This window comes from Polistes dominula, unplaced genomic scaffold (assembly GCF_049000335.1).
Source record: "Polistes dominula isolate Pdom_NZ unplaced genomic scaffold, Pdom_raw_medaka contig_73, whole genome shotgun sequence".
Taxonomy (NCBI): domain Eukaryota; kingdom Metazoa; phylum Arthropoda; class Insecta; order Hymenoptera; family Vespidae; genus Polistes; species Polistes dominula.
This window is the reverse complement of record NW_028300951.1, coordinates 5,988,759-6,014,192: the sequence shown is the minus strand read 5'-3', so window position 1 is coordinate 6,014,192 and position 25,434 is coordinate 5,988,759. Positions and strand designations below refer to the sequence as shown.

Genomic DNA, 25,434 nt, shown 5'->3' with positions numbered 1-25,434 from the left:
TCTCTCAGGAAGAGATTATGAATTTTATTAGAGTCAACGTGAAGAGCATGTTTTTACGATCCCAACGATCCACCTACACGAACATTTAACAGGTTTCAATCCTTTCAAGAGTAAAAGGAGCCACTTTTACTATGATCAATAGCACGACTCGACCAAGACGTTGATCCTATATGCACCAGCGGCATAATACGCACCCCTAATTGGCTCTTGTTAACTACTCTACTCATGATATAGTCATAATAGTAGTAGTTTGTAGTAGTTGATAGTAGTAGTAGTAGTAGTAGTAGTAGAAGAACCTTAATACCTATTTCCTTAACAATTTTTTTACGTCAATCAAGCAATCCAATTTTAAAGGAAAAATTAGCTCGATTTTATTTTTCTTATAAATGAATAATTTTCATTAATCATCAACTTATGGAGTTCGTGCATCGATTAACTGCAAATAATTGGGTGGTATATTTGAATTGTATTAAATCGTTAAAAATTAGTTCGGAATTTATTAAATTAATTTATAAAAAAGATTCAAGAATTCAATAGAATTTTTATTTTTGAGTTGATCAATCTCATACGTGTAAAAATATATTTAAAAAAAGAAAAAGAAGCTATAATTTGACAAGGATTAAATTAATTCAATTGCAAATTATTTTCTTTTTTATTTTTGGTCTCTTTTTTCTATTTACTTTAAATAATTCCTGGTATCCTTTCTTTAAAACAATCGGTTAAATCAGTCTCTTCCTGTCTATTTTTCTTTTTTTTTTCAGTAACCCTCTGACTGTTTTGAAATGACGATCGAAGATCAGAAGAAAGCTATGCCCAACGATGGATGATAATCCGACGAACGAGTAAAACGAGCATTTCTCATTTCCGGTCGACGGCGTCGATTAATCGACCGCTCGTTCGCGGAGATGTAATTGGAAATCGCCCCGTGGTGGTAGTAGTGGTGGTGGTGGGTGCCACGATCCTGAATTACGCGAATCCATCCAGTGGAACCATACCCATTTCGGTCATTACGTCAAATGCACTACTTCGGACTAAAAACTTGTCGAACGATCCATTACCATGTCTCTCTCTCTCTCTTTCTATTTTTTTCTATCTTTTCAAAGAAAAAAAAAATGAAAAACACAGAGAACAAATAAAAATAGGAAAAATCCATTTTTAATATCAAACGACGATGGACTCACAGAATCAGGATTATTCCATTCGAATTGGATATTTTCTTCATTTTAATGTTTATTTCGAATTTTTTTTCTTCTTTTTTTATTCAATTTAACAAATTATTTTATTGTTATTAAAAGTATTATTCAAGTGCCTTATTAATTTTTAGTAACACAGTAAATAAATTAATAAATAATTATTTAAAAATTATATTTATATTGATATTTTATTGAATTTATGTGAAAAATGAAATTATATATAATTTATATTATACATTATAATTAATAATTATTAAATAATTTTATTACTGCATTTTAAACAATTATTGTGTGTAATCATAATTTAATAATTATTTTTTTTAACATTTAATATACATATTATTATATTAAATATTATCTAATAAGAGAAACATTTTATTATCACTGTGTCATATTCTTATTACAAATTATTGGATTTAATATTAATCAATATTCTTTAATTATTTTTTTAATTATTTACTTTTTATACATTTAAATACAAATCAAAATTTAGTAGTTAAAATCATTTAAATTTAAAAAGAAAAAAAAAGATATTTAAGAATTGTCCCTTTTTTTTCATTTACCACGTTACATAGATATTTGTACCAGTGGGAGTAGTAAAATTAGTTCACTGGGTCACGACCAACACAGTTCTTTTCTTCTTCTACCTACCTCCCACCCTTCTACCAACCCATTCATTCCTCCACCTCTTTTCTTCTTTCTTTCGTGCCTAGCGTTCTACATCGCGAAAAAAAAATTTTTTTATTCTCTCTTTCTCTCTCTCTCTCTCTCTCTCTCTCTCTCTCTCTCTCTCTCCTTATACCACCCAAGTACTTATACATATTTGTATAAAAAAAAAGAAGAAGAAGAAAAAAGAAAAAAGAAAAAAGCAAAAAACCGAGAAAAAATTAAAAAGAAACAAAACCTAAATGTAAATCGTAACTAATAATTGATTCATGGTTTTTATTAAAAATAGACACGTTATTCCATATTTATTCGTATTTTTGATGAAGAAACAAGAAGAGATTCGTAGAATGAATTAATGAAAGGAAAAAAAAAAGAACAGAAAAAGTTTACTACACTAGTCGATTGACTGGATAACGAGGTAAGGAAATAAAAAAAAATAAGAAAGAAAGAAAATAAAAACAAAGAGCACTGGTTAACAATAACTCACGCGAGAAACTATGAATATAGGAACTAATAAACGTAATTGAGAGAATGACTAATGTAAGATATAACGAGAGAGAAGATAGGAAGGAGGTGGGAATCCAAGGTGGAGAGAAAGAGAGAGAGAGAGAGAGAGAGAGAGAGAGAGAGAGAGTGAGAGAGTGAGAGAGTGAGAAAATTCTCATCTTTGAATTAAACTGGTCGTGGTCTCGATTTTTCCTGGTATTCATGCATATCACGTAATCATATCGACGAATGCTATATCTTTTGTAACAAACTGGAAATTAATCGATAATTAATTTATGCATAATGTATTTTTTTTGCCTTCTTTTTTTTTATTTCTTTTTCGAAAAAATTCTACAACAAAATTGATCGATGATAGATAATTAAATAATATTATTACTCAAGGATAATTTTATTTTCAATTTATAAAAGTTAATGTTGATTTAAAAATAGCATTGTATATTTCATAGAACCGCAAAAAGAAAAAAAAGAAAATTTACGTAAATATTATTAAGAGTCAGAATCGATCCACACAAAAAAAAAGGAAAAAACAGAAATACGTATAAATAATTAAATGAAATTAATCGACGAAGACTTGGTAAATAGTTTTTTTTCATAATGTCTAGAATTAAATATAGAATTTTTAAATAATCGACGCTAACTACGATTTAATCAACGATTACAACTCATAATTAACAACTATACATAATTTATTATTTATTTCATTTCCGGTTTTTCTTATAATTAGTTTCATTAATTTTTTCCAGAGTTTTATTTCAACGAAAATACAAACACAAGGATAAAGAGAAAAGTAAAAAAGTAAAAAAAAAAAAAAGAAATATATAAAAAGAAAATAAAGAGAATCACTTGTGCATCTTATGTCTAACAAAAATTACTTTTTTTTAAATAGGTGGTTCGTCACGCAATGTTTTTACAACGATTGTGAGTTCCACTTAACTTACACAGTTCGTTGAAACATTTCTCCTCTCTCTCTCTCTCTCTCTCTCTTTTTCTCCGTCTTTCTCTTCTCTCTAGTCGAGTTTTCTCTCATAGATCGCAAAACAGTTTCCCGTCAAAGACATAAATTGCAACTACGTTGGTAATTATTTCACACGGTTCGTGGAAAAACTAAAGGTCCTCGTCACGTTACTACTAACGTAAGACTGTATAGAAAGCACATCTGTTTCTTTTTCTTCTTTATTTTTTTATTTTTTTTTTTTAATTTTCATCGTTTAAAATACGATCAAATATTTTCTCTCTCAAATTAATTTCGTCTTATTTTTCAACTAAACTATTTTTATTAACAACGAAGCATTATTAGCAATTACTTTCCCCTATCCCCCTCCTCCCTCATACACATACATACATAATGATAAATAAATTCAAAATTCGCATTCTTCGAGTACTTTTTGTATGCATGCATGGTCACGTGCGTTGATTAAATGTATTTACTCTGTATATTCATGCATGTTCATAAAGTCTTATGCGTGTAAAAAAAGAAAAAGAAAATTAAGTTTATACACTTGTTGTGCGTTTTAATTCTACGTAACTTTGCGTACAAAAATTTTGAAGTATTGAAAAACGTAAAAAAAAAAAAAAAAGAAAGAAGGAAAAAAAGTATTTGAAAAAAAAATTAATAAGGAAAAATAAGCGTAATTATATACGTAAAATTATTAATATAAAATTATTACGATTAATCAAACTCATGTGGTTTTAGATATTTCATCAATAGTTTATAAATGGATGTTGATCGTTCAAGCCTGTTTCCTCTTCTTATTTAATGAAAAGATCCTATTATAAAACTACATTACGTTGTTGTTGTTCTTCTTCTTCTTCTATTTTTTTTTCTTATCCTTTTTCTAATTCTCACAATCAATTATATCAAGGTAGAAGAAAAAGAAGAAGAAGAACAAATAAGAAAAGGAAAAAGATACATCTATATCAATATGTGTATAAAAAAATTTGAAAAAAAAAAATTAAGAAAAAAATTCAATCCATCTATGCATTAGATACACGCAAGCGGAATAATTTTCTACGTGAATAGATATGATCGATCGTTTGTTAGATCAATCAGACCAAACGGTGATCGTAATGTATGATCACGATCTTGTACGATATACGTGGACAGTAATCAGATTTCATCGCATTCGAAATTAACTTTGATCGACCCCGATGGCAATAGATAGATAATAATATCTAATAATTGGCTAGAGGCCTAACTAACTTTTCACGAGTTAATTAGTCAAATGGATGTTTTAACGATTAAAAAACTACCAAATCTTCCTTATTTATATTTTTTCTTTTTTCATTCGTAGACGACAAATTTTGCATTTTTCTTTTCTTTTTTTTTCTCTTAATAATAACGAAGAAGACACATTTATATAAAATTTAATTTGTGGTAAGTGGAAAAAAAATAAAAAGTATGACGTTTCTAAGAATTTCCATTTTGATAAAAAAAAATTATATAAAAGTAAATGTTGCAGCAGTATAAATCCAAAAAAAAAAGAAAATTGAAAAGAAAAATTAATGAAAAAAAACAAACATAAATCCATATACATAGCGTATTATATAAAATATAAAATATCGAACGAGTTAAAAATCAAATTTAAAAAATAAATGCACACAAAAATATAAAAAACTAGAAAAAAGAAAAATATACTTAGCAAAAGAAGATCATTACAATGAATAACGGTAATAATAATAATAATAATAATAAAAAATCGATAATATTCGCGTTAGTGTTTGGTCGTTTTCATTTAGAATAAGACCCTTCGAAGATGATAAACCGAGTCCGAGGCTTAAGTTGAAAGAGATCTTGAAGCCTTTGCTTCTCGTGTCAAGGTTTCATACTTGCCCTTGTTATATCGAACGTAACTAGAAGGTAAAGATAGTCTGATGTAAGAGAAAAAGAAAGAAAAGGAAAGAAGACAAAAAGAACGAACGAACGAATGAACATAAGAAAGAAAAGGATAGAAGATGTCAGTGGTATGAGAATGAATGAAGAGACATTGATTGTTCAAGAATGTTGCTGAGACGTGCAATAAAATGAGAAGCAGAACGAACTAGAATGAGAGATAGATAGATAGAGATAGAGAAAGAGAAAGAGAAAGACAGAGAGAGAGAACTACTGAGTGAACTACGGGCTGTTCGAGTAGGTCTTTAATTAAATGCGTCGTCGGTGAGAGAAGTGGTGTGTCAGTAGAGACCGACAATTATGTTAGCTTTGGCAACGAACTTTAACCCGAGTATCAACCACTCACGTCCCATTTTCCTTCTCACTCTCTCTCCCTCTCTCCCTATCTCTTTTTTTCTCTCTTTTTATTTCTTTCTATCTAATTTTGGTTCAATCATTCTCTACCTTTTCGTGTTACCTTTCAAATTAGATTTAAACGTTTTAGATAAACAGATATTGGATTTACCTTGAAATTTCGTCCCTTCGTTGACAATAAACAGTTAAAAAACAATTTTGTTTTTTTCATTAAATCGACAATAATAAGAATCAATTTGATTATTATTGAATAATTGGAACAAGGAAAGGGGAAAGTTTCGTCGTATTTTTCTTATATCCGTAATATTTAAATAATCGCATAATTCTAATGATAATTAATTGAATAGAACGAACGTTTGCGATATTAACAAGAAATCAATTTGAAAATCATTTGTTGTACAAGATTGCATTAAAAACAAATATGAGAAAACAAAATAATTATTACACTGTTTGCATTCAAACGTGAAACGTGTTATCACTATAATAAATTCGAATACTTGGCAATCGTAGTAGTAGTAGTAGTAGTATCGACATGCCAATAATAATTCGCGATCGATGTTTGTTTTTTTTTATTTTTATTTTTCTACTTCTTATAAATAAATTTTTTTTTTATTTATTAAAATCGGCAAATATTTTCCAACCAAACATATAGGATTTTAATATTTAGATTGGGATGAAAAGAGTTTTTTGCCGATTTGAAGAAAAAAAAATCAATTCACGCGAACTATATCTGGGCAACCCAATAGATAGATAGATAGATAGATAGATAGATAGATAGATAGATAGATAGATTGATAGATGAATATATAGGTAGGATGTTGAAACGCACACACAGATGTTCTTTCGATCGAATTTTCAAACCGATAGCTAGACTACTAGGCTGCAGTACGATCCGCAGACAAAATATAGGTAATACGTGACCGGACAAATAACTGCAAACACTTATTCGAGCTGTCACGCGAAACTATACCGTGTGTTACTACGATAGAATCTCGTTTTAGAATATTCAAGTGTCTCATTCTCTTTCTCTCTCTCTCTCTTTCTCTCTCTTTCTCTCTCTTTCTCTCTCTCTCTCTCTCTCTCTCTCTCTCTAACTCTTATTCTCTTCCCCCTTTTGTATCCTTGCAATGTTTAGTATGTGAGAGTATCGGTGATAACGACGGTAAACTTCATGGAGTCCGATAAAGAAAATCACTGTGTCGACACGATAACAAAACTTATTGTCATTGCTAATTTTTCGGTTAAGAAAACAATTCTATAACTAAACTGACAAACAAACATTTCCTATCATTATTTTTACAATACCTATTTTGATCATTTCTTTTCTTCTTTCTTTTTCATTTTATTATTATTATTATTATTATTCTTTTCTATCGCAAATACGATTTGAAAAAAAAAAGAAATAATATCAATCTTACGAGCAAATAATTACCCTACTTTCAAAAGATTTTTCTCTCTCTCTCTCTCTAAGGAGTAAAAGAAAAATAAATCGAGCATAGGCGAAAATCAGGTTACCTTCTATAAGATCGAATTCTAAGGCGTTAAAAGGATCTGTTTACCTGACTTGATCCTTTCCATCAACGATGTGACATATATACATATATAAATGTGTGTGTACGTATGTTGTATGTGTAACCAATCTTCGATTGTATGTACATAAATACAAATAGAATATAGAATACAATATAAATTAGAATAAATAATTGTAGGAATATGTAAATTATCTATGTGTAAACATACCATGTGTTACAAGACATTGTTCTACCAAATCGATAAAATTATATTTATTTAACAACACTAACTATACAGATTAATATAACGAAAAAGAAAAAGAAACAAGAATTATAAATATTTAAATTAATGTTGTATTTTTTATTTTATTAGTAGAATTTCTGGGATACTCTGTATATGTTCAACACATACACACACAAATTACATATATATATATATATATATAATATATAAAATATAAAATATTTAATAAGAACTTTGTACAAATAAATAGCGAAACTCACGAACAAAACTGTGACGATTGTTTCTGATTTCCGGTCGTTGAATGAAGGAAGAAGAATTTCTATTAATTGAATTCCTCTAACTCATATACACATACACTGTTTTAATTATATCTTCCTCTAATACTGTCATAGATCAGAAAATGAATTCTCATTAAAGTTAAGTATGAACAATTATGTTAGAGATAAGAAAGCAAAATACCAAAAAACACAGGTTCTTGTTCTGTTACTCTTGAACTCTCCCTTCTTCTTCTTCTTCTTCTTCTTCTCTTCTTCCTCTTAGTATTATTATTATTATTATTATTATTATTATTATTATTATTATTATTATTATTATTATTATTATTATTATTCTATTATTATTATTACTATTACTATTATTATTATTATTATTATTATTATTATTATTATTATTATTATTATTATTATTATTATTATTATTATTATTATTATTATTATTCTATTATTATTATTATTATTATTATTATTATTATTATTATTATTATTATTATTATTATTTCTACCTATGTATCTACCTATCTATTTATATCAATCTATCTATATCCTTTTCTTCTTCTTTGAGAAGAGAAAGAGAGAAGGAGAGAAACAGAACCACAAACACAGAGAACACATATGTACATGTATGTAAACAGAAAAAGAAATAATAATAGTAAGAATAAATATAAATCACACTAATTATCAGCAAATTTGTTGTTATTATTTTTCTCTTTCCTTTTTTTCGATAATTATATTATATATATATATATATATATATATATATATATATATATATATATATATATATATATATATATATAGAAATTTGAAAATTTTAATAAAATAATTTACCTATTGATTAGAAAACTGTCTTCTTCTTCTTCTCCTCCTTCTTCTTCCCCTTCCACTTCCTCTTCTTAAATACAAACGATCGACGAAGCATCGGCTGATCATCGCAAATCGTCCCCAATTCGCGCGTTTATTATATCGCACGTTTTCACAATTTTTTCAATTGAATATCGACGATAATTATTAATATCATGAAGAAAATAATAATAATAATAATAATGATTAGGACAACGATAATTATAAGAATTATGATACATTTCGTATTTTTTGATTCTTATAATTAATATTAATTTATTGTTTTTATTTATTTATTTATGTGTATATATATTTTGTTTTTATTGTATTCTGAGAAACTTCAGTGACACACCACGCGGTAGTCTCTCACTCTCTTTCTCTCTCTCTCTCTCTCTCTTTCTCTCTCTCTCTCTCTTCTCTTCTTCTTTCTCTCTTGTCACTGTTGGAAAAGCTCTCACTGTCGATAATTAATCGTCGCTGACCCAGGAACGTGAGAAACACATACGACACACATGTTAAACCTTGCCTCTCTCATCATCTATGCTTGGCTAACTCGCCAACAACAACGACAAAGACAACGAATGGCTTGCAAGGATGACGTTCGTCGTCTATCGAACGTTCTTCCTCTTCTTTCACCTTCATTCTCATATCTTATCATAATATATAATTTATCTTGAATCATCCTTATATACGAATATTAAAATTATTTTCTTTCTTTCATCTATAACTTTAATTACATCATCTTTTCTTTTCTTTTCTTTTCTTTCTCTCCTTTTTTTAATGACAATCTTGACGTTTATCAAATTCGAAGGAAAAACAAAAATGAATACTCTTCGATAATCGATTTATCCTCGATTGAGGGGGTGTAAGAGAAGAAAATATCTTTTCCCCATAAAAATTGGCGCCATTTTAAACGACAACACGTTGTCCTCCTTTAGTCTCGTTTAATTTCTTCATCCTTTCACGATCTAATCTGATTTATAATAATAATAATAATCATCATCATCGTATTCATCAACATCATTATCATCATCGTCATCGCTATCATTTAGATCGAATATTAAAAAAAAGACAAAAAAAGAATTCGAATCCAACAGAATCGAATCAAACTAAAACCTTTAGGTCTTTTCTCGATGTATCCTCGTGGGATTTAAAAGCCTCCTTAAACGGGCGTTATCACGCTTAACGATTATTATTATCATCATCGTCATCATTGTCATCGTCGTCGTCATAGTCGTAGTCGTCGTCATCGTCATCGTCATCGTCATCGTCGTCATTATAATCACGATCGACGAAATAATTCTCGCGTAAAATGTGACCGACTAGGTGATCGAATATTTCGAAGAAATAAAATAAAATAACGAATATAAAAAAAAGTGAAAAAAGCAAATAAATAAAAAATAAAAAATAAATAAAAACTTTAGCAAAAATTATTATCAATCAACGACGATTCAACGAACCCAAAAAAAATAAATAAATAAATAATTGTTCCCCATTCTCTCATCACGCGTTCCGCGCACTTTCGAATGATGGAATAAACCTCAAAAAAAAAAAAAATTAAAATTAAAGGGGGTTAGAAAAAAAAGAACAAGACGAAGAAAAATAACAAATTTAAGTCACCTTTTTCACGCGACGAGCAATAATTATCAAAAAAAGTTTTAAATTAAAAAATAACCAACAAAATATATTAGACAACGTTGACGTTGATAACGACGAAGACGAAAACGACGTTACCCCCTCCTCTCATTGATATAATAAAAATAATAAATATATCATGAGAGATTTTCACTGGTTCCGGTGTATCAGCAGCGTGCGTGCGTGCGTTCGCGCGCGCGCGCGTACATACACTACTCACTGATAAAGAAACACGTAAAAAGCCAAAACCACCAAGTCAGCTAATCAGCCAGTCAGTTAGTCAGCCAATCAGTCAGTCAGTCAGTCAGCCAAACAGTCAGCCAACCAGTCAGTCAGCCAACTAGGCTGATGACAGACAGCCGGACAGACAGACAAACAGACAGGTAAGCAGGCAGGTAAGCAGGTAGATAGACAAGACTACCGATGACAACACACGGAAGAAAGATTGGTGGCTTATAACCAACAGAGACACCGCCGACGACAAAGCTCGCAGCGTGGCGGATCGGCCGCGACTGAATCGTCGTCGTCGTCGTCCTCCTCGTCCTCGTCCTCCTCGTTCGTAGTCGTGGTCGTAGTCGTCGTCGTAGTCGTCGTCGTATTGCTCGCGTCGACTCCGCACTCTCTCTCCCTCTCTCTCTCTATCTCTCTTTCGTTGTGTGTTGAGCTTGAATGAGCGAACGTACCTCTCTCCGCCACAGTATGAGTTGAACGGAGAGAGGGAAGAAGATGCGCGCCGAAGTTGTAAAGAAAGAGAGAGAGAGAGAGAGAGAGAGAGGGAAAGAAGAGAAGGGGTAGTAGAGAGGGAAGTATAAAGAGAGAGAGAGAAAAAGAGGGAAAAGGGGTAGTAGAGTGGGAAGTATAAAGAGAGAGAGGGGGGAAGGGGTGGGGGTAGAGGTTTAAAAGGGAGGGAGAAGTATGCTCGTGTGAGCTTTGAGGGTAGAAACCGAAGGGGGTTGGAAAAGAGAGAGAGAGAGAGAGAAAGGGATGCTTTCGATGTGTGAAAGAGAGGTGTAGGTATCTTTGCGGCGGTTGCAACTAGTACTCTTAACTAACTATACTGATATCCGACTACTCGAATTATTCATTATAACTTGATATCCCCTCTTTATTGAGATAGAGGTACTCCGGGATTTGAAGTATGTATGTAATTGCAATTTTTTGTGTTTTTGTTCTTTTTTTTTTCAACATCGGATTGCAGAAGAGCGTCAATTTGAAGTTATTTATAAAATACGATTTTTTCATTTCTATATTATTATATTTCGGAAAACTTAAATAATCGTTTTTTTTTACAATCTATGTCGGTTTTTTTATATATAGAATTAGGAAATGTATACGAATGCTAATTATTTACTCCTTTCCCCCTCCAATTCATGAGTTCCCAAAATTTCCTTACTTTTGACGTATATGAGTCACATTGACACATTTTCAATGTTTATCGTTTTACATACATCTAAATTATTTTCAATAAAGTTCCCTTAACAATAAGATAAAATTTTATTTTATATAAAACATCAATTTAGATGTTTGAATCAAATTAATTTATATTACGGGCAAAATAGATATAAACAAAACATCCTGTAACCTAGTGTTAAAGAATTTGAGTAATAATTCTGAGGGGATGTTTTCTCTCAAGTGTTGAAATTTTTCTTGAGTCAATAATATACTAGATTTATTTTTACGATTTTTATAATATTTAACATCGTTGTTAGTTTACCAAAGTAATATAATATAATATTGGACTATCGATTTATCTGACGACAAATTTCATTTTTGATTAACCTGCTCGATTCACAAACGTTACTGAAATGTTATCATCGTCAAATAGTTTAAAGAGAAGCGAAGAAAAAAAACTCATCTCATCTCGTCAAAATAAATTTTCACTTGCACGGGCTACAAATAATTCCGTGTAAAAACGAATACAAAGAAATATTTGAATATATACACCATCGTTAAATCAATCCACCGTGTTCGAATACCTTTATATAAAAATTCCATAATCATTGCGACCTACTTCTTACTCGCTATAACAATTTATTCCGCACCCCTCCCCTCCTCTCCTCTCCTCATCCTCCATTCACAGTATTGAATATCTCATATTCTTGTAAATTCATGTATTATTATATTAAATAATAATAATGGTAAAAATAATAATAATGATAAAAATAATAAAAGTAATAAAAATAATAATACATAAATAATATTATCAGATACGATCATTACAAACAGTTAAGTCAAAATGATTACTATGCATTCTTTTAGGTACCTGAGGTAAACCAGTAATTCGGATATCCTAATCGGATACTCAAAACTGGAATATCCGAAGATTCAGGAGTTACAGTAAGAGTTCTAAATTTAACCAATGAAATACTCTATCTGTCTATTTATCATTTTTGTTTGTATCTTTTTGTTATATCTCTACGGAAGATACTTCCGTATCCTACGTTTCGTTGCGAGTAACTAATTAACGAAGCTTGTAATTAGACACCCTATGCACCTCACCTCTTCCTCCAATTTCCTAAACTCCACTGTATTTCTGTTCTTATTCATTCGATATTATCGTTTTCTTTCTCTCTCTCTCTCTCTTTCTCTCTTTTTATTTTTGTTTCTGTCTGTCGGTCCCTTTCTACTTCGTTTACTATACCATACGACAATGCAACCCAGAGTACTCTATACGATCTACGTGCTTGGAATAAATGATCGAGAGACGAGAGCTTGTTTGTAAAGCTCCTCTTCTTCGTTACACCCTTTTCGAATCACCCTAACATTTATGTATGTATATATGTATGCGTGTGTGTATGTGTTTCTACAAATAGAATGAGAATTTTGTATTCCAAACAATCCAAAATGGTATTTAACTTCTAACACCAATTCAAATATTTGATTCATCCTAAATCGAATATATTAATATGAACATTTTAATTATATTCACGTACAATAATTATTTTCAGAAATTTTTAATTAACACGCATAAATGACGATCAATAATTTAATCTTACTTAATATAACAATATTTATTTAAAATCTCTTTAAATGATTACCAAAATTGTCAATATTTATATTTATATTTTCTATCTCGATAAGAATACACCATAAAATAATAGAAAATAATACATTCTTTCTCATAATTTTCTTCCAAACGATGTATAATCAAACTATGTGGCAAATTGTTTGTACGTGCGTGTGTGCATGGATGTCCGTGTATGAGTATGTACAAAAAACACTTTCCGAACATAAATGAAATTCCTTTATGACGATAAATTGTTTTCAAATATATCGGTGATAAGAGTAGAAAGGGGGTTGGGTAAAGGGGTTTTCGGGGTAGGGTATGGTATGAGGGATGAAAAGTAGGAGAATGGTAGTATAAACGAAAGGGGTAATAGAAAGTTGCAGTAGCAACGGAAGGCCAACAAGGTTGTTCAAACTATTACTACTACTACTACTGCTGCTACTACTACTACTACTACTACTACTACTACTACTACTACTACTACTACTACTACTACTACTACTACTACTACTACTACTACTACTACTACTACTACTACGGATCGATTCGAGTGACGATATAGTACGAAAAGGAAATTTCTTGAAACGAGCTTGCACCAGCTGTGCACGCGTTAATATTATATGTCACTTCGTGCGCCCAAGGGGAATTGACTTTCGTGAAGTCTCCCAGTGATAACGACCAAGAAAGGAAAGAAAACAAAAAACAGAAAAAAAGGGAGGACGACCATTTTTGTTGAACTTTTTATTCTGGTAAAAGTTTTTCGTCAATGGCGAAAAAATACTCTCTCTGTAAATTTTACCCCTTTATCTTTTCTTTTTCTTCTTTTTCTCATCCAATAACTTCTTTCTTTCCTTTTTTTATTTACCCTGTTCTTCTTCATTTTATTTTATAATTTTTACTTGTATTTTTTCCTTTATTTTTCGACCCTTCTCCCGCCCCTTTTTTCCTTCTACTTCTATACCTTCTTCATCTTCTACATTCTTTTCCGTTCCACTTTCTTTTTGATCTCGAAGTTGTTTAAATCTTCTTCTCCTTCTTCTTCTTCTTCTTCTACTTTGGTGAAAACAACACGAAGAAACTTTACTAAACGCGAATTTTAAAGTCACGACAGACTTTTCTAAAGTCTCGTACGAAAAGCTTTTTCACTGTTATACATCTCTCTCACTCTATCTACCTTTCTCTCTTTTTCTTTCTTTCTCTATCTATCCATCTTTTTTTTTTTTAACTCTTCGCGTTAATCCAAGTTAGAACCATCCTTGAAAACACGCTGCTCTATCTGTTATAATGCAAAAAAGAAAAAACTCGAATTGTCTGATCTTACGAAAAGTTACAAGATATAAAACCTAACGTTTTTCTGGTTACTTTCTTCATTAATCTTCCTAAATCTCGACGTATAATTAATTATGAATAATAAACATAAATTTTTTTGTTTTTAATAAAAGAACAAATTTATACATACAAAAATATTTTAACAGAGACAAATATTTTATAAGATTAAATAATTGATTGTTGGATAATTAAATATTGTTTTAAATCCTTATTTAAGTATGAATTCTTGAATAATAAATGTTAATTAAGTAATAATCGTTATATAATATTCTTAATTACATTTTATAAACATTCATATTCTTAATGTTCTTCTCATTGGAAAACACCGATTTAAACGATTAAAGTTAAGGAAATCGTCTAATCTAATATTTTAGAAGATTCTAATCTGCATATAAATGTTCACGTCAATACCTATATTCGGAATACTAAATCGTAGAAATTTGAATTAATCTCTCTGAGTAAAACGAGACAGGTTATATCTTCGGTAATTGGGCACAAGAATTTAAATCAAGTTTTGATCGAAACTCGATTGGTTGTATACATAATTTATGCTTATAACTTGAAAATCAATTTCCAAATTCTTGTTCAAAATTAATATTCTTAGTTTATATTCTTCTACAAAATTGAAATGTTAATCGTTACTTTACAATCTTATATTTGTTTATTCTTAAAAAAAAAAAATAATAATAATAATAAACGTATAGAAACAAATTTTAAAGAAAAAACAAAATTATTAATTTAAAATTAATTTTAATGACGAATATATGTATATATACAAATTACGAGATGCATGTTAACTCATTTCTTTGAAAAATACGAATTTTCTTAAAATTATATGTACAAATATACTCAGACTTTTGGATAAATGGTTTATTAAAACCTAATCCAAAAATATCATCATTGTATATATGACTGTATATCATTTGATAATTTTAAAAAACATTCATTTCATGAGCAAATTAAAAATTAAAATGAAAAAGATATTCGATATTTTTGCCAAAAGCTAATTTATTTAATGAATCTTAGATTACGTTAATTAGGTTTATCAATCGAACAGAAAAAAAAATACGTTGAAATTTTTAAACAAACAAATATAATAAAATAAATATAAATGGTAAAAATTTTTGTTTTTCCAAAGATTAAAAATATTGCATCGTTGCCAAAAATCATCAAATTTCTAAATCATAGCCTATCCTCTTACGTATCGTAAAATCCACTCAATCGTAATACGTGAGTATGTTCACTATCGTAAATGTTCCACGTGTAAATATATGTATGGATGTGTATATGCGTGTGTGTTCGTATGTCAACGTCATGCACGTCACTTTATCGTCTGTCGAATCGAACCAAAGAGATCGTAATTACAACGTGGATAGCATCATGTTCGATTCTCATAGATTGTGAACCATTGAAATCCAGGATTGAACGAGAAAACGACAGGATTTTATGTTGGCTTTTCACGTGAACGAGTTACCATTAAATACCCTGGATGATAAAAATACATATACCTATATAGACAGATTTCTTTTTTTGTTTTTCTTCTCTTTTTATAAATTTAATATATTATATATGTATAATAATGTTTCGTAATAGTGCTTGGTATATAATGATCATATTATATGTACGTATTATCTAAAACAAAAGTGTATATGTGTGTAAAAAAATTAGCACATTTTATCATTTTATTATTTAATTTCAAGTATATCAACATTTCTACTTTTTTAATTTATTTGACTTTATATATAACTTATAAAAGAAAAATCTTTTTAATAATTTAGAAATTTGTATAAATTATTATTTTTATTTTATTTGATTTTGTAATTATTTTATATAATAACTTAACGAACATGAATGGGCAGGTATTAATATCATAAAATCAATATTTCTTAAACTAACCACTACTATTACTAATATGAAATGATTTTCAACGTAAATTCGTTCCTATTTTCCTTCGATAATATAAAAACGTACATACCAATAAACCCTTTACCCGTACTTCTGTAAAATTGATTTCAATAGAACCACGCGTTCTTCAATGCAACTTCTTCAACTAACAAAACCAACTTCCTGACGTTGGGATCTTTGTTGAAGGATAGAAGGGTAGAAAGGGTAGAAAAGTGTTGAGAGAAAATAAAATAAAATAAAATAAAATAAAATGAAAGAAAAATTCCTTACCTTTTTCGAACGGAAAAATAAATTCTCTCGTTGAGGGACTTCTCGTTCGATTATTCCTTTTTCTATTTTTTTATATATTTTAACTCTGATATTTTTCTTTCGTCAAAGTTCAACTCCCGTCGTCCATCATAAAATGAAAAATGTGTATTTCGATTCCCTTCCAATGTTTCTACCTCATCCCCTCCCCTCCTTTCTTCTAACCAGTCCTCTTTTCTCTTCCCTTCGTTTTCCTACCCTTTCCTTCCTCCTCTCTCTACGCTTTAACCTCATCCCACTTGTCCTTGTCTTTGATCAATAAGCGTTATCATGAAACTAGTGGTCTAACTGCTTTTACGTATCTAATGAAACGACGATACAGAAACATCGTGGGCTTTGAATTCAGCAAAGTTTCACATTCTCATCTTACTATTGACATTTGATGATCGTTTATAACGTTACAAGTATAAGTTATCATAAACTGATGCGCTTAGAAACCTATCTCACATACAAGTTTATATATAAAACAAAATAATATTATCATTGATTTTCCTAAATAGAAAAAAATACATTTAAACAATTTATAATGTTATCTTATACATGTACCAATTAAACAAGACTTATAGGATTGCTAGTATCATGTAAGGAGAGAATAATTTTAGAATATATTGAACAGACTATAACGTTACAAACATAAATTATCATATACTGATACTTGGAAACCTATTTCGCACAGTTCATAGAAAGAAATAATATTTTCATTGATTTTTCTAAATAGACAAAATTCACCTAAACAATTTATGTTATAATCATTTGTACATGTATCAAATAAACAAGGTTGACGTGTGTATGATAAAATAGCGTGCAAACAGGGGATGATTTTAGAATATTATATTCAACAAATGGGAATAAAGTTTCTTCGTGTTTTGTTGATAAATGTTTTCATGATCTCATAACTTTGATGATATTAATTGAATTAGTAATTAATTCATTACATCAAATTTTTAAGAATATAATACGGGAAGGGGGAAGAAAAACAATATAGAATATGTATAGAATACACACTCTTTTACACATTGTAATAGAAACATCCCCATAAATAAACGATACGAGACGATATGTTAAAACTTGACAAGATACTTTTTCTTTTACCCTCTCTCCCTCTTTCTCCCTCTCTTAGGTTAGAAGATAATCTTGTCAAGTTACAATGTACTATTTTGTTACACCCAATTACACGATGACTAAGTAGAAGATATAAATTCACCGTGAACTGGTCCTTCTATTCTCGTTAACCATGATAATATTTTTGCTGAGGGTGGTCATTGGATATGACGATAATAATAATAATATTAATTATAATAATAATGATAGTTAAGAATAAAGAATAAAGAAGAAAAGGGAGAAAAAAAGATAAAAAAGATGGATAACGTTCGCGACGAGTATCTCATCATCTCTCTCTGATATCCTCTGCTCGGTCATCCGCGAACTGTTCTCCTCTAGATAAAAAAAGAAAGAAGAGAAAGAAGAACAAAAAGGAGGTAAAGTAAAAAAGAAAAGAGGACTTCTCTGACGTACACTACAATATTGATAGTTACAACGAACGATGTTCTTATTCAAGAGCTGCTTTACAAGAAGGGGGAGGGGGTTGTTCTGCATTTTTTTAATATTTTTTGTTATAAGAAAATTAATATTTTCAAGGTTAGGTGGGTGGTATAGATTATCGTCCAAAAGAGACAAAAAAAAACGAAAGAAAATTTACACGTTTCATTAATCATCAGATGAATTAATCTTATCTGATAATATCGTAATTGAATAGAAATCAATTATTTATTTGTTTATTTCGTTTTTTAATGCAACTATCAATCTCTCTCTCTCTCTCTCTCTCTCTCTCTTTCCTTTTATTATTCTTCTCTTCGAGCATGACAAGGAAGATTATTAATGAGATATCTATTCAAATTATTGAAATATATTTACATATTTTTTAATTAGAATACTAATAATTGTATCGGCAATTAGGTCAGTGGACTAAAAATAAGTAAAAAAAATTAATTTAATAATATACTTCTATAATATCTCATCAATTAAATAAATAAAAATTTTATCTTGTAATTTATTCGATATTTATACCATTTTTAATATTATCAAAAATATATTTATATTGATTTTTTGGATTTATTGATTTTACAATTTATTTTATATTATTATTATTATTATTAATATAAATAACTGTTAATATATTTAAATATTTTAAACATTAATGTATTACCATAATTACGAGATCATTTGTTGATCTCGTAACAAATCTCATTGGAAATACAATTTCATTTACATTATCATTACAGTAATATCAATAAAATTAAAATAAGATATATAAATAATTAATTAGAAATCTATAATTTACGTATTTACTTTGTAACAGAAACTATGAATTTCTCTTTCTCTTTTTCTCTCTTTCTCTCTCTTTCTCTCTCTCTCTCTTTGAACAAGTTCAAAGATCATCAGTCAAAGAAACAAGTAATGAAACTATCGAGAAACATCTATATATGCATTTAGAATTCAAACGTATTGATCTAACAAGCTAATTCAAAGTGTAATTTCATTTAAAAGCCCTAATACCGATAAAATCAAAACGAGAGAGAAAGAGAGAGAGAGAGGACAAATCTATAGATATATTACCTTCCAAAAACATTGAAATCTCTTGCTAATTTCCATAATGTGGGACGAGCGCCTCCATGCCAAACTTGATAAGCATTCGTGGAAGGGAACTGGTCGGTGGGCCCTGGATAGCTCAATTGGTTAAAGAGCAGTCGCCCGGAAAGCGAAAGATCCGCGGTTCGAGTCCCGGTCCAGTCGGTCCAGCGGTCCAGTTTTTTTTCACGAATCTTACAATAATAATCGAATAAAAAACCAACCGATTTCAAAACTATTTATTACTGCTTCATCAAATATTAACAAGTTGAATGATAATTGAAAAGATTTCAGCATATTTTTATATCCATAATCCTTTTATATACACTTTTACATCCAATTAATAACAAATTATTCAAAATGAACTTTCCTACTGTACCATCTTTGGCATGGAAAAATATTCAAATAATAATAAAAAAAAAAAGTACTCGATAAACTAATTGCCAGAATACGCGGAACATGTTATTAAAAATAATGTCGAGTTTTAATGAAACGCAAACAATTGGAAACAAAAAAAAAAAAAAAGAAAAGAAAATAATAATTAATACAAAATGTATAAAAGATGGTATTTGTTAGTTTTCGTTTACGAATCAATTTGACTCTGATTATTCTTCTAAAGGCATCCATTCTTTTTTTTTCATTATAAATAAATATTCTATTTCTTTCTTTCTCTCTCTCTCTCTCTCTCTCTCCCTCTCTCTCTCTCTCTCTCTCTCTCTCTCTCTCTCTCTCTGATTGTGAATTTACGTTATCGATCTCAATACTTTTGTATGATAATGTATTATATGTATAATACGAAATATCATAATGTATTATATGATTGTGCAGGGTATACACGCTTTGACTATAGGATAGATTAATGAGGGACACCTATTAATTAGCCAGATGTATTCGTTTCGTTGAAAGAAAGGGGTGGTGGAGGAGAGAGAATGGCCGATTGAACGTTACCACGATAGAAGTATCATGCGATTTCGGTTTCATTGTGGCAATTATCGTTCCTCGATTGCAAAATATACAGAATTATTGTATATACCTATAAACATATATTATATGTATAGTGAATATGTACGATATACCACACTTATCGATAGATGATTATTATCGAAGCGAGTATAACGAGCCTGAAAACGTTCCATTTACTTTCATCTTTCTCTCTCTCTCTTTCTCTCTCTCTCTCTCTCTCATTCTATTTTTCTATTTATTTATGAAATAAAAAATAAAATTCTAATATGTACATATATAATTAAATTAAAGTTCTTATTTATTTTTATTTATCTCCTATATCACAGAATTTTTTAATTTTTGGATAATAGTATTCTTTATTCTCTTATATTTAATTATTTATTATACTCTACATGTATTAACACAATAACCTTATTTTATTATATTTTTATATGTTTTGCTTATATATTACATTATTATATTATATTATATTTTATTAAATATATTTATTAGGATTCTCATTAATTCTCATTAATTTTTTCTTTTATTACTCGTAAAACAGTATTTCTCAATCTACGAGCTACGATTCCATACTTTGTTAAATAAAAACTATAAATATTAAAGTTATATATATATATTACTATAAAAATTAATATTTCTTCCACAAAATAATTTATATTTAAAATTTACACACAGAGATAATTCTAGTATTTAAAATTAAATATTCCAAATAAAATATTCGTATCGCAAAGAGGTAACAAGTTGGGAAATACTGCTCATACATTACCCCTCGATGAAAAAAAAAAGGAAAATGAAAAAATTTCTCAGCACCCTTACACATTCAATCCAATTCTAATAAAATTCGGGAACATACCCATCGTAATAGTCACACAAGTATAAGAGCATACTCGCGTACTCGTAAATTCGCTATTTCAAATCAGACATATTTTCGACTAATGACAATGAATTCTTATCCATTCTAATAGTGAATAAAGGAAAACGAATTTGTGAGAAAAAAAATAAAATAAAATCAACCGTCCTGAAAATTACCTCGTAAAGTTTCATCCTCTCTTACTATATTTATAATTTATTTAATTAATATATTGCGAATCAGGAAAAATATTTTTTCGTAATTTCCCAGCAAACTGCTACAAAATCGTATAACTCATTCAAATAATACTAATCGAATCCGCCGGGCAATACAACTCTCTTGCATTCTAAAATAAAAAACAAACAAATAAAAAGTTTCAATACTCGTTCGCTAACAAAAAAAGTTATTTTCTCATCTCGAGGAAAAAAAACCAAATGAAAAATAAAGACCCAAAAAAAAAACAATTATTATATGAAAATAAGACAACATTTTTTTTAATCCCTTCCCCAACCACCACCACCGCCTCCACCATTTTCCTCTTCCTTCTTCCACGACCCAATATAAAATTTAAAATAAAATCTACCGAGGTTTATTTCGAGCTTACCGGTCGGGTGAAAAAGCTACATAGAAATTTGCGATCCTCCTTCTTTAATACTTCCTACACGTAATAGATTTTCCTTGTGCTACTGCTACTGCTACTGCTACTGCTACTGCTGCTGCTGCTGCTGCTGCTGCTGCTGCTACAGCTGTTCACGCATCAGGTTGGTAGACAACTACGTACAAAGACAAAGACAAACACAAAGGACAAAGACAAAGACAACGACAACGACGACAAAGTACGAATTTACGTCAGACGGGATCGTATTTTAAAGCACTTGTCATCCTAAATTTTCAGCCTGGAATTTGAATACATTCGCATGGTTAGAAAGGTAAATGGACGACTGTGCGTGCTACTGGCGGGTTAACTGCAATATTCTTACTTTATCTCTCTCTTTCTCTTTTATACTCACACACATAGAGAAAACATTCTCAAGAAGATTAACAACTTCGAAGATAAAAGGATCGATATTCGAATACCTCATGGAATCTTTACTTATAGATCAAACTTATTTCTAGAATTAATCTAGGTAACCTACAAGTATTATATATTTCCCCTTCCTTCCTTTCTTCCTTCCTTCCTTTCTTCCTTCCTTTCTTCCTTCCTTCCTGCCTTTTTTCCTTTTTTATATCGTTAAATTGAAATACCTTGCGTAGGTGGAGTGCACATATTATTAGGAAAATATTTTTACACCTTATTTTATACTTTTTATCTTTATTTTTTTTTCCTTTTTCATTTTTCTTTTTTCGTTTTTTTTTTTTCGTACGAAAAAATTTGTTTCCACACACGAAAGAGACGCCGAGAGTAAATTTTTCTTTCTACTGATCATAACTTTCCAGTGTCAAATTTAAGTTCTATTTTTTTATACCCCTTTCTATGTTGGTAGTTAATCGATGACACCGTATATACAACGATAAATGTGATTTTATTTAACGCCCGTTAAATATTTTCTCAAAAAGATAAATTTGGAAAAATTTGGAAACATCTGTCGTGCTTCGTCGCGCGAGTTTGCCACAAATAAAAAAAAATATTTTTATATACTTCGACGCAAGAAGTATTTTTAATATTCTTTATCTTTTTTCATTTCTTTTTTCTTTTTTTGAGACAAACGCGATATATCGAATATTTTTAAAAGTAGATTCTGCAAACAAAAAACGTTGAAAAGTTTCCTATAATAAAATTATACAAAATATATAATATATTATAATAAATATTAAAATGTAATCTCTCTCTCTCTCTCTCTCTCTCTCTCTCTCTCTCTCTCTCTATTTGTAGGTTTTGTTTTTCTTTTTTTGAATGTATAAAAAAAACCATTGTTTCAATTTCTTCTTTTTTTTTCTTACATAAAACTAGAAAGAAAAGAAGAGAAAAAATCGGTAGGTCTATTCGCGTGATATTCGTGTTAACGTCGATGATGTAATGTAATTCCGATTAGATCGATAGAAAACTGGTGGCACGTTAAAGTAAACGAGAGGGGTTAGCTATGCCCGTTGGAGCTTCATTAAAAATGCAAGAAGGGTAGATCGAGCGTGATTAAGGGCAGACACTTCCGGTCGATTACTCGATGTATAACCTTAAGGAGAAACTTGTGACATTATGATCGTACGTTCTGCAGGGATATACATTTCAAAGTAATACAACTAAGCACCCACGTAACAGGCTTTTTAGTTTTTTTCTTCCTCTTCTCAAAAAAGTACTCTACAAAAAATTCAGATTTGTATTAAACTTTTAAAAAGGAAAGAAGAACCGATTCGCTCGAAAACGACAGATTTATATTTTCTTGTTTTTTTTTTTTTTTTAAATTAATGAAAATCCGCGTAACATTTATTTCTTTTAAAATTCGTATCAATTTTATTTATTTTATATCATTTCGAAATATAAATCATTATATATGAAAAATGATTCAATTTGAATAAATTTTTCTTAAAAAATCATTTCGACACTAATTTTTTGAGTAATTTAATATAGATATTGTTCAAAATGTATAAAACAATTTATATATTTTTTTTTAAGTATCTCGATGTAAGATATTAAACTGACGTACAACTTTTGTTCGAACTCTTGGATGATTTGGTTTTACCGGTTTTATACTACAGCTCATTTTACTTAATCGTTCTAAGCCAATCCTGACAATATAATCCATTACTAGTTTCCTTCACAATCTCGTCTATCTTACAATATCTTGGATGCCTAGTTCTTGTCTATAATAATCTCATTTCTTATTCCAAATCTAAAGTGAAACACCTGCACCATAATAACTCTACTGAAGATGGTTCAAAATTTGTTAACAAGAAGAAGAAGATTAGAAAGTTAGACTAGGAGAACCTGTTTATTATAAAAACAATTAATTTTTCACAGAACTGATTACTAAATCTCAGATAATCGATAAAATTTTTAAAAACGAAATAATCATAATATTCCAAAATATTAAACACAAAAAATACTTGAAATAAAAACTGTAAAAAAAACACGACTTTTGAATCTACAAATTATATTGCACAGGGATTTCCTAATTCCCAAATGGGTATGAAAACAAATTCGTATTCTAATAATACCGTGTAAAACGAAAATTATCTAGCCAAACAAACAAAAATATATAACCAAATCCTTACTTTTTTACTATTTTTTTTATTCTTTTATTTCTTTCCTATCTTTTCATTTTCTTCCTTCATTTTAAGAAAAGAAACGTTTTAAAAAGGCAAAGCTTTAAGAATAGCGAATATCTTTCTACTTATATTTTCTCATTTCCTTTCACCGGATTCCATAAAAATAAAAATTAAAAAATTGAATGATATTGTTGCTGCAGCTATTATTATTATTATTATTATTATTATTATTATTATTATTATTATAACTATTGTGATTATTATAAAAGATATCATATATCTAATACTTTGGTGAACCATTTTCAAAAAAGAGTTATTATTTTCGAAAGAGTTGCTACAATCAAAAGAAACCATTTATGTGAATAAAAGTATCATAAAATCGAATAAAAATTTTTCCACAATGTTAATATATATATAGCTCTAGAATATTTTTCAAAGGCTTTTTTTCTTGATGTGAATGGGTGGATAACTTACATTCCGTTGGATTACATACCATGAACTTCTTTCATTGCTTATGTAAATGCATATTTCGTTGGCTTTTATGCTACCGTAAAACGAATAAATTTCGAATATGTTTCAACTCTTATTTTACATAAGAAAGAATATTTTACTATCATAGAAATAAAATGATTTCTATAGAAAAATACCTTAATATAGTGATAATTATAACTAAATATCATCTTAAGTAAATTAAAATTTTAATTCTTTCTCCCTTTCTCTATGCTTTTATATTAATTAGTTTAATATATACAATTTAATTAAATTAATAAATCATGATTCTTATATATATAAAAATAAATCAAAATAAAGAAGAAGAAGAAGAAAAAGACGATCATATTAACGATAAGAAATTAAAAATCGAGCAAGAAAAAAACAATGTTAAAAAACCATTTGAAAAAATTTGATGAATTTTGAAAAAAATATGATACGAAAAATTTTAATTCCACATTTGCATTAAAATACGAACGAAATGTAGGTATATCCCAACCCTCAATAGATTAAAGCATAAAAATTACATCAATGATAATACTTTTAGTTTGATTATTTGTCAATAGAAATATGAATAATATAATCTTCGCATATCTTAATTATAACCACTTTAAAAAGAATATCTCGTTATTAAA

The 25,434-nt window shown here is 29.0% G+C and overlaps 1 protein-coding gene and 1 long non-coding RNA gene across 16 annotated transcripts in view; both read right to left on the bottom strand.

Annotated features, from left to right (window-relative positions):
- The window catches only part of LOC107068721 (Octopamine beta2 receptor), a 77,732-nt gene extending 66,961 nt beyond the window's left edge, over positions 1-10,771 (bottom strand). For 2 of the 14 annotated variants that reach the window (XR_016176482.1, XR_016176483.1), the window contains exon 1: positions 8,472-10,769. The gene's annotated coding sequence lies outside the window, so the exon portion shown is untranslated. Of the gene's footprint in view, positions 1-8,471 lie in introns of all 14 variants that reach the window. The other 12 variants (XM_089172196.1, XM_089172197.1, XM_089172198.1 and 9 more) reach the window with 12 other exon arrangements.
- Positions 10,772-19,506: 8,735 nt separating this feature from the next.
- LOC149032672 (uncharacterized) overlaps positions 19,507-25,434 on the bottom strand; it is a 32,894-nt gene continuing 26,966 nt past the window's right edge. For both annotated transcript variants that reach the window (XR_016176399.1, XR_016176400.1), the window contains one exon: positions 19,507-21,879. This is a non-coding gene — a long non-coding RNA (uncharacterized LOC149032672). The remainder of the gene's footprint in view (positions 21,880-25,434) is intronic.